Source organism: Monodelphis domestica, chromosome 3, assembly GCF_027887165.1.
Source record: "Monodelphis domestica isolate mMonDom1 chromosome 3, mMonDom1.pri, whole genome shotgun sequence".
NCBI classification, from domain to species: Eukaryota; Metazoa; Chordata; class Mammalia; order Didelphimorphia; family Didelphidae; genus Monodelphis; species Monodelphis domestica.
In genome coordinates, this window is record NC_077229.1 from 198,640,439 (window position 1) to 198,654,043 (window position 13,605).

At 40.8% G+C, this 13,605-nt stretch overlaps 1 protein-coding gene across 6 annotated transcripts in view; it reads left to right on the forward strand.

Moving 5' to 3' along the window:
- Window positions 1–1,019: 1,019 nt before the first annotated feature.
- RREB1 (ras responsive element binding protein 1) overlaps window positions 1,020–13,605 on the forward strand; it is a 149,813-nt gene continuing 137,227 nt past the window's right edge. Inside the window, exon 1 of one of the 6 annotated variants that reach the window (XM_007488007.3) lies at window positions 1,020–1,252. The gene's annotated coding sequence lies outside the window, so the exon portion shown is untranslated. The other 5 variants (XM_007488003.3, XM_007488002.3, XM_007488008.3 and 2 more) reach the window with 5 other exon arrangements.

Here is a 13,605-nt window from a genome sequence, read left to right on the forward strand (position 1 = left end):
AAATCAGGTTGCAAAGTCTTAGGAAGTAAATAGGCAAGAAAATGGAGGGAATAGATTGTAGATTTTTCCCCCTCAGCAACTTCACTGCAAAGGGAGGTCAAAAACATGCTTAAAAGCACCACAGCTATGGCTTGTGCTCCCCAGCCATCTATCCTCCAGTCTGAATATTATTTTCCTGTGCTGTGAGCTGACAGGAAGTGTCAAGTTAAAAGAGAGTCAGACAGTACCCCTACAAAGCAAATTCATCTGGGAACTTCCTCCCAGTTTGAGGTGTGGTGGGAGGGCCTACTGGAGGTGAATTAACTTGAAGAAGGGGTGGAGTGGTGTTAATATTACTTTATCTACTGTTCCATCACCTACTAACTCTTCCTGGATTAAGATGGTGAGCAGGATGTCTAAAGAAGGAACTGCCAGGGGTTTGGGGTGGATGGCTGGGAATTTATGAACCAACATTCAGATAAGTTGCCCAAGATGAGACAGTAAATGAGAGAACACATACTAAAAGCGATTTGCAAACCTTCAGGTGCTCTGTAAGTGCTAGCTATTATTAAGGAGGAAGCTATGGCAGCAGGTGGCATGAGGAGATTCAACAGACACCTAACTTTCTCTGGATGCTTCCAAAGTGTTGTTTCCAACCGAAAGGCAACAGAAATAAGAAGCATCCCTAAGCTCTCTTCCCCTTTCACCCAGTTAAAAATAAACCAAAGGTTGAAATAGCGTGAAAGATGGAAAAAAACACAGTAGAAGCTCCATGATTCCTAGGGGTTGGAAAGCAAAAGCCACTCGCGTGCCTGCAGTGGCCGCGGAGAAGGTCGCAGAGTTTGCAAGGAGGGAAGCTGATTTGGATCAGCCTCAGCTGCCGCCGCTGCTACTCCCTTCTCCAACAGCAGGACAGCCCCTCCCCCTCCGGTCAGCACCAAACTCACTAACCTACCCCTCGCACCTTCCAGGAGTGCAAAGACAAAGCTGGGGTGTGTGTGAAGGGGGGTGGGGTGGGGAGCGCGAGTGGGGAAAAGAACACGGGAAGAATTCTCCCAAAAGATGACGCTAGTTTCTATAAAATACTAGTTGAGGAGAGGTAGGAAATAGTGGCAGATCGGAACAGGAGCGTAGCCTTGCTGAAGGATACACGGAGTGGAGAGGGGACAACCTTTGGTGATAGCAGCAGCAGCAGCAGCAGCAGCAGCAGCAGCTCAGTAACACGTCCCCAGGAGACTAGCAGGAGCAACACGTGATGTGTCTACTTATCAGGGTGAGAGAGGGAGAGTCAGTGAGTGAGAGAGGGAGAGAGTGAGGGCAAGGAAGAGGGGAGAGGAAGGGGTGGAGGGATCGACCCCTAAAAACGACTTTGGGACGAGGTGGAGTTGTCTCCAAGGCTTTGCCCATCTTCCTCCTTCTGGGAGAAGAGGAAGAAGGGAAGTTATTGTGGAGTTGATGAACTTTGCACATCCAGAAACGCCATTTTGATTCCTTTTCCGGAACAACTTTGCATCTCTCCCTTTTTTCCCCTCTCTCTTTCTCTTTCTCTCTCTCTCTCTCTCGCTAAAGCCCATCAGTCACCATTAAATCATGTCTCGGCGCAAACAGCTCTGCTCCGTAGAGTCACTAACCGTGAGTACAAGAATGTGGTTCTGTCTAGCTTTAACTCAATTGCAAAGATGTGTCTGCTGTCTGAGTGAGAGCGCTCCTTTGGAGAATTTGGGGGATAAGTGGCTTGTAGTTTTAAAAAGTTAATTAGTGTCTTTGAATGCTCTGTCTTCACCTTTAACCAAAAATAGTGCGCGCTGCGCGTTCTTCCCCCTAAAGTTTGGTTGGCAGTGGTGATGATGAGTTTGTGCAGCCTTTTTCCCTTCTGCTCCTCCTCCTCCTCCTCCCTCCCCTTCCTTTGCTCCTTTTCCCTTCCCTGTTGCTGACTCTCCACCAACCAGCTCCCTGAGAGTAGCAGCAGCAGCAGCAGCAGCAGCAGCACCACCACCACCACCACCAGCAGCAGCAGCAGCAGCAGCAGCACCACCACCACCACCACCAGCACCAGCACCAGCACCACCAGCACTAGCACCAGCACCAGCACCAGCACCAGCACCAGCACCAGGGTTTTGCCTGCGGGACCTGATGCTCATCCATATTAAACCGTCTGAGCTCAGGAATCCGGCCAGATCATCTCCTCCTTCTCCTGCTGCAAAGTTTATTTTTAACCAGCAACCACCAGAACTTGGATGGTGTGTGGACTGCCAGCAAGAAACATCTCTTTTAAACGCAACTCTCCATCTTCCGCCCACCCTCCTCCAACTTTTTTTCCCTTTCCTGAAAGGGGAGGGGAAACTTTTCCCTTCCCCTCCCTTACATATTTGAAAGTCATTCTTGGGAGTTTCTTTTTTTTTTCTTTTTTTTTTTTAATGTTCGAAAAGTTGAGATGAAGACGCCAGTTTTAAGGTACCGAGGGCTTTGAGTTCGATCTGGCTTGTTCCCTTTTCGATGTTTCTCTGGTCGGTGGAAGCATCCGTCTGTGCCTTTCACATTCGTACTTTGATCTCTCTCTGACTGTGTGTGTCTCTGTCTCTCCCTCCCCCGCCTCTCTGAAGTATGTGTGTGTGTGTGTGTGGGGGGGTGCTTATGCGCCAACCTTCCTCCCCCCCTCAAGTCTCTGGCGATCTTTTCCTTGTTTTAAAAGTTTAACAGTCCCAAACCGTACAACTTAGAACACGGAGTTTGGGGGGGGGGGTGTTGAGTGTGTGTGTGAAGTTTGTGTGTGGGGGGGTGGAATCCACTTTATTCGGAGAGTATTTAAAAAAAAAAAAAACATTTTCCATTTGTGTGGCGCCTAAGGTAACCGTTTGTGTCCGGAGCCCATCTCTGAGTGTGAGTTTTGAGTGTGTAACATTACGGGGAGGAAGAACCACACCACGCACACACACGCAACATCACGAGTACAGGAAGACGCCGGAGGAGCATCTGAAACCGGGAGACTTGTTGAGATAGATGATCCTGGCTCCCGGAGGGAGGGGGGAGGAAGAGGAGGAGGGAAAGGGAGGGCGGAGGGAGGACTTAGTAGAACTTTTGCCCCGCGCCTGCTGGACCAGCCGGGAAACGTGGGCTCCTCATCTCACCTTCCTCCTCGCATCCATTACTTACTCTACGTTGCCCAGTTGGGAGTGCGCGTTCAGGGGGAGGGCGATGGATGGCGGGGGCGGGATGGAGGGGGGAGGAGGTGAGCTGGGGGAGGGCTATTGCTAATTGAACGTGGCAAGATGCCTTTTGATCTCCGCATCCACTCACCCCCTACACCCCCCATCAAAGTTTTCCTGGCGTCTTCCTCGTCTGCCCCCCACTCCCCCCCACTCCGTCCGCCTCGCCCTCTCACACTCCCCCCCACCTCTCCCCCACCCCCACCCCTTGGTCTCTTAGGAAACTGCGACCTTAATGGTTGCTAAGAAGCAGGGGAGGTCCTTCCCGTCCCCAGGCCACCCCCCCGCCCCCACCCCACCCCTCCCTCCCTCCCTCCCTGTGGATCAGCACTTTTTTTTCCCCCTCTGGATGGGGTCGCGCGGAGGATGTAGTTCCTCTGTCCGTCGGCCCGGGAACGCTCGCCCTGCCCTACCCTGCCCTGCCCTGCCCTGCCCGGCTCGGCGGTGAGTACCAGCGGCCCGAGCCTTTGCCCTCGGCGCGGCCAACTTCTCTTCGGGTGTGTTTTACTTTTTTTGGCCATGGAGAGCTGGGGGGTGGGGTGGGAATGCGGCACCGCTCCGATTTTCCAAGGATGCAGCGCCGGGCTCTTGGGACAAGCCCATTTTGTTGTCAGTCAGAGCCACCGAGGGGTGGTGGACTCGGGGATGTCCACTTGGTGGCCGGAAAACTTTTTTTGGGTGCCCTCGGGGAAGAGAGAGAGAGAGAGAGAGAGTGTGTGTGTGTATGTGTATGTATAGAGAGGCAGAGAGGATTCCACTTTGTTTGCTCTAAGTGAATCCAACTGGTGGACCGGGGTCCTGGGAGTCGTTGGTTGCTGTTGTCGTAGACCAGGGTTGGGTTCTGCAATGCATCCTTGATGGGTTATAAAAAGAGGAGGAGAGAATTTCTCCTTGCTCAGCAGATTTGTCCTCCCTTGCTCTTACTGGTTAGGAGATAGAACGTGAGCCCAGATCCGGACGAGCAGTTCACATTCCATTACGAAATTCTACACGGCTTCAGAGGCAGCAGCAGCAGCAGCAGCGCACAATTCTTTGCACTTCAGAGAGTTGGGGGGGGGGGGGGGAGAACGATGAAGAAGAGGAAGAGTGCCTATCTTTTTAAAAGTGGCTAGAAACTTCTCATCCTTGGAAAAATGATCCTTTCTGCCTTAGTTTAAAGTTTTCACCCTCTCAGAAAGCTAATGGAAATAAAGTTTATTTCTTGGATGGATGATGCTGGAAATAGCAACGTCTTGTGGAAGAGTCTTGAAGTGATTTGAGCAAATACTTAGGTACATAACAGTATTTTTTCGGTTTGCCCTTTAGATTTATGCAGTTATGCAGTTAAGTTATCCTGAAATTGAGAGATGGAAAAGAGTTGGGAAGGGAACTAATTTCAGCAAATACTTTTCGTTACAGGGCCCCCCAAAGGCATCCTCTAGATGTGATTGCTTTAAAAAATACATCATAAGATTCTGAAGTTATAGGTCCTTGCTAAAAGTATGATATAAAGATACTTAGTTCCTGCTATTCCTGGGAGATTCCCACAGAGGTTTCAGTTGAATGACTTTAAAGGATGCTTAAAGTAATTCATGCTTAAGTGAGCCATGATAATTTTAGGGTCTTGAGTTTTTCAACTTCTTATGTCTATCCATAAAATTCTAAAATGCTGTCTTTTAAGGGAAACTAATTTTGAATTGCTAATAATGAATCAACATCAATTCTCTAATCTAATGGATAGTCACTATTTTCCTGTTGAAAGTTTAGTGAGGCTCACCAGTAAGTTGTCCTTACCTGGTACACACTTTAGAGATCCATTTTGAAAGTTTAACTTTTTTTTTTCTTTTTAAACTCTTCAGTCTTAGAATCAAACCTAAGTTCCAAAGCAGATGAGCTGTAAGGGCTAGTAGCCATTTGAGGTTTAAGTGACTTGCCCAGGGTCATAAATCTAGGAAAGAAGTCTTAACTTTTAAATAAGATAAATATATTTACATACTAATAAATTGAAATGTTATTACTTAATCCATTTTAAAGTAGTTAATGCTTTCTTTTATGTACCTTTTTAATATAAAGATGATACATCTTATTTTCTAACGTTCCCCCTCCCCTTCTTTTGTTTAGAAAACTTTATCAGCCAGATCTTTTCCAATAATTGAAATGATAAACACTTATAAATTAGGCTGTCTGTGAAAGAAAGATTTTTTAAAAAACTTTTTATTCTTTTAAGAGCTAAATTAATGGGAGATGCTTCTGGTGTTCAATATGTTGTGAAAAAAATAAATGACATCTTGCTATATATAATTTTAGATTTTTTTTAAACACACCTTTTATCACAGGGCTTCCAAAAGTGTGGTGTTTTTTTGTTTTTTTTTTACTCTTCCATCTTATAATCAATACTGTGGCTAAGCAATGGGGGTTAAGTGACTTGCCCATGGTCACACATCTAGGATGTGTCTGAGGTCAGATTTGAGTCTAGGACCTCCCATCTCTAGGTCTGGCTCTCAATCCATTGATCTCCACCTAGCTACCTCCTATAAGTTATTATGTAATAGACAAGTTTGTGTTCTGTGTGGTGGAGTCCAGGGTAATCCTCAAGTAAGTGACCTTTTGGTCCACTGGTCTTTATTTTAGATTTTAAGGGCACACAGACTTAATATTTAGATGTCTGTATCGAGTCCAGTTAGAAAGTTCTAAGGAAAAAAAACCCACCTAATATATCTTTATTTTCATTTGCTATGTTGGTGTCTAGACTATTTTAGAAGTTCTTTATGCTAATAAGAAAAATTTTCATCTAAAGTGTTTTCCTACCTAACATAAAAGTTTTTTCATCTTCCTAGTTTTTTGAGGTTCTCAGACTAGCCTGTTAATTTAAATTTGAAGAATGAGAAATTTTGTAAAATGCTTTGAGAAGAATGTGTGTAAATGTCAGCTGTTACTTTCGTTATCATACAGAGTGGTTAAAACATGGTCACTAGAGACTATCAGAGGTGAACCCTTTGATGGTTCTATTCATTATCCTTTTTAAAAGTAGGTGGTGCTTAGAAGGTCATAGGATAAGTGTTGCTAAGCAGCTAAACAGAAGGATGCTAAAATTAACCCAGCATTTTTTTTGTCAGGGCAGTCCTTTTTCTAATATTTATTACATTTAATTTCTACACTTTAATTTCTGAAATAAAGGGGGGGGCAAGGATTTTAATTTTTTCACAGTTATTACATTAAAATAGCCATTTCCCTTTTCTAGGTTTTTAATTGATATTTATTGCTCTGACTAGGGGGGGTGTCAAATGGCAGCCTCTTTGAATACAGATATTACCAAAAGTGTTGGGTTCATGTGCTTAATAGCATCCAGTTTTATTTAGTAATATTTTATTTAAGATTAACTTTGAGATAAACCATAAAATGATGTTTTCTTAAAAAAAAAGATACAGTTTGCATTCAGTATATCAATATGGACACTGTCTCTTCTGATAAAAACAATAGTTTTTCTTCCCCTTAAACTGGGGGATAATCATTCATTCTCTTAAGATTAGGTTTGGAGAATGATTTTCTTGTCCTTTACTTCCCCCTCCCAATCTCGCACTTTATTTTGAACACAGGTTCATGGATAACTTTTCACATCTAATTTTTTAGAGTAGTTACAATAATATTTCAAATGTACTTTCCAAATAGGAGCTTTGAATGTAGGGGAGTAAGGCTTATTTGCCAAAGGTTAAATTCCAGCTAAAATGCCCTTGGTTAATGAAATATGGATCCTAATAGAAGCCAGAGTGGATAGCCAGCATCATTTATAGGTAAGCTTGTATCATTGAGTGAAGCTGCTTAAAATGTAAACTTTTCTTAATCAAGTGAAATTAATTAACATTTTTATTTTATTATTAGATGTAGTTAGGAATTGAATTATATGGATCTTAGAGCCTTGGAACTTAATTCTGAAAAGACTAGATTTGCTTTCACATCATCTATATGAAATTTTTCCTTTGGAGTTTCTGAAGAACTAAGAGATACGATTTAACTTTAAGAAATTAAAACAGTTCTATCACTTTTCCTCAACTTCCCTTCACAGTGATGGAAACAATTCCCTGGCTATATTTTTATGACTATTGAAAAGGGAGTGAATAAAAGTCTGTCCCTAAAAGCTTTACCTAGGCTAGGGATTCTAAGGAAAAGACCTGCTTGAAGCAGTACTGTCCTGCCCTGCCCTCAAGGAGCTAGAAGTCTGAGAATTTGTGGTGGGAATGTTTTTTTCTTTTTATATTTGCAATCCAATAGGTTAAGACCATAGAGCCTCCTCAGTCTTATTTTAGGCTACCTTTGACTTGTAAATATTTTCTCCTCTTGTCTTCCACTGTAGAGACTTTATCCTTAACATGTACAATGTCTGGGTGAATTGTTCTGTTAGTCCTGGAGTATGAGATGGAGAGAAAATAATTTCTGTTCCCTTTGGCCACCTAGACAGCATTTTGGTGAATCTCCTTTTTGATGCTATTTCACTGTTGGATAATCAATCAATCAAGGTGGTTCCCAGTGAATAGGTGCTTCAAACAAAGACATAGGAGATGGGTGGAGACTGTTTGTTCTGTGTGATTCAAACAGGTAATGCTAGGAGAATTTGAAAGTCTAGAGACTTGTGTAGTTGAATATTTCTGGAAGGATTCACCTGTAGACTACTCTCAAGGGTGGGTGGTACTGATAGGGGTGGAGAAAGCACTTTGAAACACTCCCCACAGGCTTTGGTCAGAAAAAAAAGTCACAGGAGGGGTAATCAGATAAAGCCTTGATTCACTGCTGTGTTATTCTGTTTTCATCTTAAGTTTGTTTAGTATTCCATAACTTACTACAATGGAATAGAAAAGCTGTTTAATGGTATTGTACTTTAAAAGGATTCCTTTTTAATTTAATCACTCTTTAGGAAGTTGTCAGTAAAGCAATTCTAGCAGGTGTTTGAATAGCCCCCTTATTTTCCCAACCCCTCTGAGGGAGGGCCAGTGTTTTGCAAATATGTCCAAGGCCACTTAGAACCTGGGTTCTTGGGCTCAGTTTTAGCTTTGACTACAGACCAAACAGGTACTTTTCCCAAAGTCACACCTTTAATATCAGGACCCTCAACCCAGTGATAAAAGGTTTTCTAGCAACTTAAGACTCTATTAATGAAATTTTCTAGTGGGATTTGATGTAGGCCAAATTTTTAAACTCATTTTTTCACTGAATAGAAAGAAAAGTGCAACAGCACCTAGTTTCCTGTCTCATAAAAAAGTAAGGATGTTAGTATATCCGAAAGAGTACCATATCTGTATTTATATCTATCTACACACACCCATTCAGGAGGCTTTTGCAGCTATTCATTTTTCTTCAGTAAAAGCTGCCCTTAGTGTTTTCTGGTCCAAATTGGGGGAACTCCAGTTTTCCTCTTTAATTTGAATGCTAGAGCACAAACATAATTTTGGCAGGCAATTGCTAATGAGAGGCTTATTTTAAGAAAATGGGGAGTCAAAGAGAGCATCTGACCTAACATTTCAAAAGTAGAGGTAGTCTTAGATTTTTAAAAAAAGTTTATAAACCTGGATACTGAGTTTAGCATCTTCTTTAATTGTATGTACTTAGAAGCCCCAAAGTTTGAGAATAGCAGGGATGAACCAACTTTTTTAAGACCTTGAGTGACACCATTGTTCCTAGGAGTCACTGAGAGGCCAAGGAAAAGGGTGGTGGAAAGAGGAGGAAGATGAGAAGGAAGTTGATGTGAGGGAGGGTGTGAATAAGTAACATGTACATGCATTTATATCATCTGAGCCTCACTTGAGAGAAGTGTCACAGTGGATAGAGCCCTGGGCTTGGAGTCTGGAAGACTTTGAATCCAAATGCAGCTTTAGTCCTGGAGCAGTAGGACCCTGGGCAGCTCACTTTAACGGCTGTGGACCTCACTTTCTTCATCTGTAGAATGGGAATAATAATACTTCCAGGGTAGTTGTAAGGAACAAAGATAATAAAGCACCCATCACAGTGTCTGCCACATAGTAGGTCCTTATATAAAGATAAACTTATTATCATCATCCCTGAAGAGTACTATCTCCATTTTACAGGTGAAGAAACTCAAGCTCACTTTTGTCCCACACAGCTAATGTGCCAGCAGGAGGTGTCTTTGAACCCCAGGTTTTCTGTCTTTCAAATTCAGGCCTCTTCCAAAGCCATCCTGCCACTCTATACAGATGTGTTACCTGGTGGAAAGTAGTAGATAATCTATTGCTATAATTGCGGCAGGTTCCACTCGTGTCCGGCCAGTGCCACAAGTTGTCTGAGCCTGTTGTGTAGCGATGTCCTTTTCTATTCTGATATGCTGCCTTAGCTCTTAAGAGTTACTTTTTCAAATAGTCATTTACTTGAGCTAGCTGGACTAGAAGCTGCCTTTTCTTTCTTATTCTTACTTATTCAGTGATAGATATACTTAAAGCTATCCTCTCTAACCATTTGATCTATTTGATCTGTAAAGTCTAAAATAATATATAACAATCTAAGAGGAATTAGAGATTTTGAAAGAGCTTCAGGTTATGTGTGAAATACACAATGTAGCTCAGAAGTCCTCTCTGATTGGGTTTTGAACATGGTGATATAGCTGTCCAGATACTGATAAAGGAATATTGAATTGTAGGATTAGGAACTGGACCTGTGATTTCATTTATAGGAAATTATAGAAAGGTTAAATGAGTGTGTTGCTAGTTTTTTTTTTATTAAAAAAGGGAAATGTTACACTCATTACCTTGAGAGTTGTCACACTCTGGTTTTTCCTAATTAGAGCCATGTTTCATTGCTTTTTGTTTGAAGTTTACATAAATTGGGAGAGATGGGCAGGCAGATCAAAGGCTGGACATTTCATAGCTTCCAGTGTGTGTGCCCATTTGCTATGCTTACAGTTTTGTTTCATTTGTGGTATGAGTTAATAGGAGTCTTGACCTGCACACAGTTTGACTTCTTTCTGCTTAGTTTGCTGTCTGGACTTTTAAAAAATTCAGCAAAACTCCTGGTATGCCATATCTTACTCATTGCTTATATAATCAAAGTACATGAGGATAATTTTTATAAATTGAATATTTTAAGAATCCAGGTGGAATTTCTGAAAAGATTTCATGTTGACTTTTGAATATTAGCATTTATTTTAAATTAAACTTTTTGTTCATGTTTTTATATCAGATTTTCTTAAATTTTGGTTATATTTGAAGAAGGAAAGATTGTTTAAAGTGGCAGTGGCTAGTTAACAATTCTATAGCCTTGCATACATTTAGCTATGTAGTGTGAAATAAATTTTCATATACTGCTTGAATTGTAAAGGATCATAGAGATAAACTTGGAAGTAGTGTTGCTAAAGATAACCAATTTAATTCATTTTTCAGTCATTAACTATAGGTTGGTCTCAGCAGCATGCAGCTAGCTACAATATTGAAAAGTAATTTTCTGGTATAGAAAACTTAACCATTCAAGGAAAACTATATCAATTTTGTCTTAATATTAAAAAGAGATTTCTAAACAAGTCATTCCTGTGACTTGGGGGGCGGGATTTGACTGCATAAATAAAATCCATGGTTTATGGACATGATTAAATTTCAAGGTAATATACTCAGCCGTGTTTAAGAGTTGTAATAACTCATTTATAAGTGACACAACAGCCTTTTAATAGAGGTAGTAGAAGTATTACTCTACAGATGAGGAAACTGAGACACTGAGAGATAAAGCAACTTTGCTAGGCTCATAACTGTTTTTAAGTTTTTCAAAGCAGTATCTTGTCAGTAAAAATTAACTTAAGAATTATTGATTATGTGCCAGGTGTTGTACCAGGCACCAAGGATATAAAGAAAAGACAGTATCCCAAACCCTCTTTCAAATGCTCATGTTTTTCTTACTACATCAGCAGTGCCTTTTAATTTTTTGCCCCACTGCCTAGCTAAGTACCTCAGACAGGTTTCCTTTTCTGAGATTTGATTGAAATTAATTTGACTCACTTTTTTAAAATGCCAATTTTGTAAACTAAACACAGTTGAAGGAAAGCTTCTAACATATGCTTCTGATTTAGTTTATATTCAAGCCATCAAGAAGATGATTTTGAGAATCATTTGATATTCAACAAGTTTTTGTTAGGGATTTTGTAATGGCATTCCCCTTTATAATAATGGAAAATTATTCATTATCCATTTCTCCTTAATTATGAAAATTTACCTAACAACTCAAACATGGACATTATTAAGTTGTAGATTCAATAACTATTACATGAGTTCTTGAATGTGGGCAGCCTCTTCCCTTAAATTCTTGATTCTCATTAGGACTCATAAGCAGTATAGCATCTTAATTTCATTTGTTAGAATAGTTTCATCATTTTGATTAACTTATACTTTAAGGTTTTGAAAATTAGTCCAAAGGTGGTCATATACCTAAGGTTGAATATAGCATAAATATAATTCATGTGTGGAGAGGAAATGTCGTATTTGTTACTTGTAGATAGGAAAGAAATTGTACAAATAAATCAAATAAGATTCTTATTTTAAATAATTTTTTAATTTTTTTAATAAACCAGGTTGTTGTTTTTTTTTTTAATAAACCAGTTTTAGCATTCAGGAATCTTAATTGCTGGCTTGCAAGTGATTATGTTTCTAAGCAGTTAAGGTAAAATTGTATAAAGAATTCTGGGGCAGTTGTGTAGCACAATGGACAGAGTATTAGGCCTGGAGTCAGAGGAGGACCTGAATTCAGATCTGGCCTCTTAGTCTTCCTATTTGTGTGACCTTGGGTACTTGAACCCAATTGCCTAGCTCTTGCTGCTTTTCAGTCCTAGAGACTGATACTAAGATAGAAGGTATGGGTTAAAAAAAAAAATTCTGGCATTCTAAACAAATCATAGCCTGTCATTTGGAAAGGACTGTAGATTTCATCTAGCCCAACTTCCTTATTTGACTTGTGAGGAAACTGAGGCCCAGAGAAGGTTATGGTCATAAAAATATTTTGGGTGGCAGAAATGGAAGTTATTCAGGTCAGTGGACTCCCAATTTCCAGTTCTCTTTCCATTATACTAGATTCTTAGTCATTAACATACTACCATTTTGATTTACCTTATTTAAAAAAAAATTTACCCCGTTTCATCATTGTTGTGTGAGACAAGATGTAACCAGCAATCAGTTCCCTTGATCTCCATGTGATATCAGGAGAAAGGAAATCCCTCCATTTCTTTGGTGAATTTTTGGGAGGATTCTGAGAAGAGTCTCGAAGGATGGGCAAACAGAGGCAGGCTGTGATGCCCACATTGATAAAGATGATGGCTGCTTTCCAATAATTGAGAATACCATCAAGGGCTTGCTTTACACGGGACAGGCCAAACGAACCGGTATCTGGATTCTAGTGTCAGACTCAGTTCTCCTATTTGCATAGTGCTTTATGGTTTAGAAAGCACTTTAAAACAATCCTATGGAGTAGGTGGTGTAAGTATTATTGTCCCCAATTTACAGGTAAGTAAATAAGCCCAAAGCCACACAGCACGCAGTCAGGTGGGAAAGGAGCCCTGACCCTCTGACCGAGCAAAGGGCTGTTGTCACTGTGCCCAGTGAGGCATCCACCATGTCCCTCTCATACTGTGAAGCCCTCGAGAATGGAGGCTTCTTGAGGGGAGAGACTTGATTATTTTTTCTCTGTACCCCTAGCACTACACCCAGTAGGAGTTTAATAGGATTATTATTGTGCCTGATAGGTAGTTAGCTATAGCTATGGTGATTCTCAGGCAAATCCAAGTAAAGTAGCATGATAGCATCCTGGAGATACAACTCCTTTTAAGGAGATAAAGTTGGATATAAGAGAGTGCAAGACTTGGAGTCTGGAAGCCCTAGTTTTGGATTCTGTTTTACACATTAGCTGTGGGATGCTAGGTAAGTCACTTGAAGCCTCAGTTTCTTCATTTGTAAAATAAAGGAGTTGAACTTTAAAGACCCCTTCTGGTTTAAGGCCCTGATCCTATTAATTATGATCAATGCTGCCCTGGTTATAATTTTGTTTTTGTTTAGAAAGCTTGGAAATTTCCAAATTCTCTACAAGTTTGTAGTCAGTTGGTACTACAAAGTCAAAAGTGACATAGTTCTGCCATCCACAATGAAGTTCAGTAATTACCTCCTATTAAATGCAAGGAAACCATTAGGTGGCCTCAGGAGGAAGTTTTAGTGATAACCACCTGATCTGGTTTGGGTAATGTTGCTTCTTAGACTTTTTATGACTCAACATAATCTTGGAGGAGGTGAGCTTGAAGCATGCCCAGATGAGTGGCCTGTATTCTATGGGATCAGCTGACTCAGGTAAATCTCATCTATCATTTGGACCCCAGATAGCATTGGGTTTTGTCCATGTTGGGGAGAAAATGATTGCCTCCACTTACAAATAAAAACTGCTTTTATATAGATAGAAAACTTGGGACACAAAT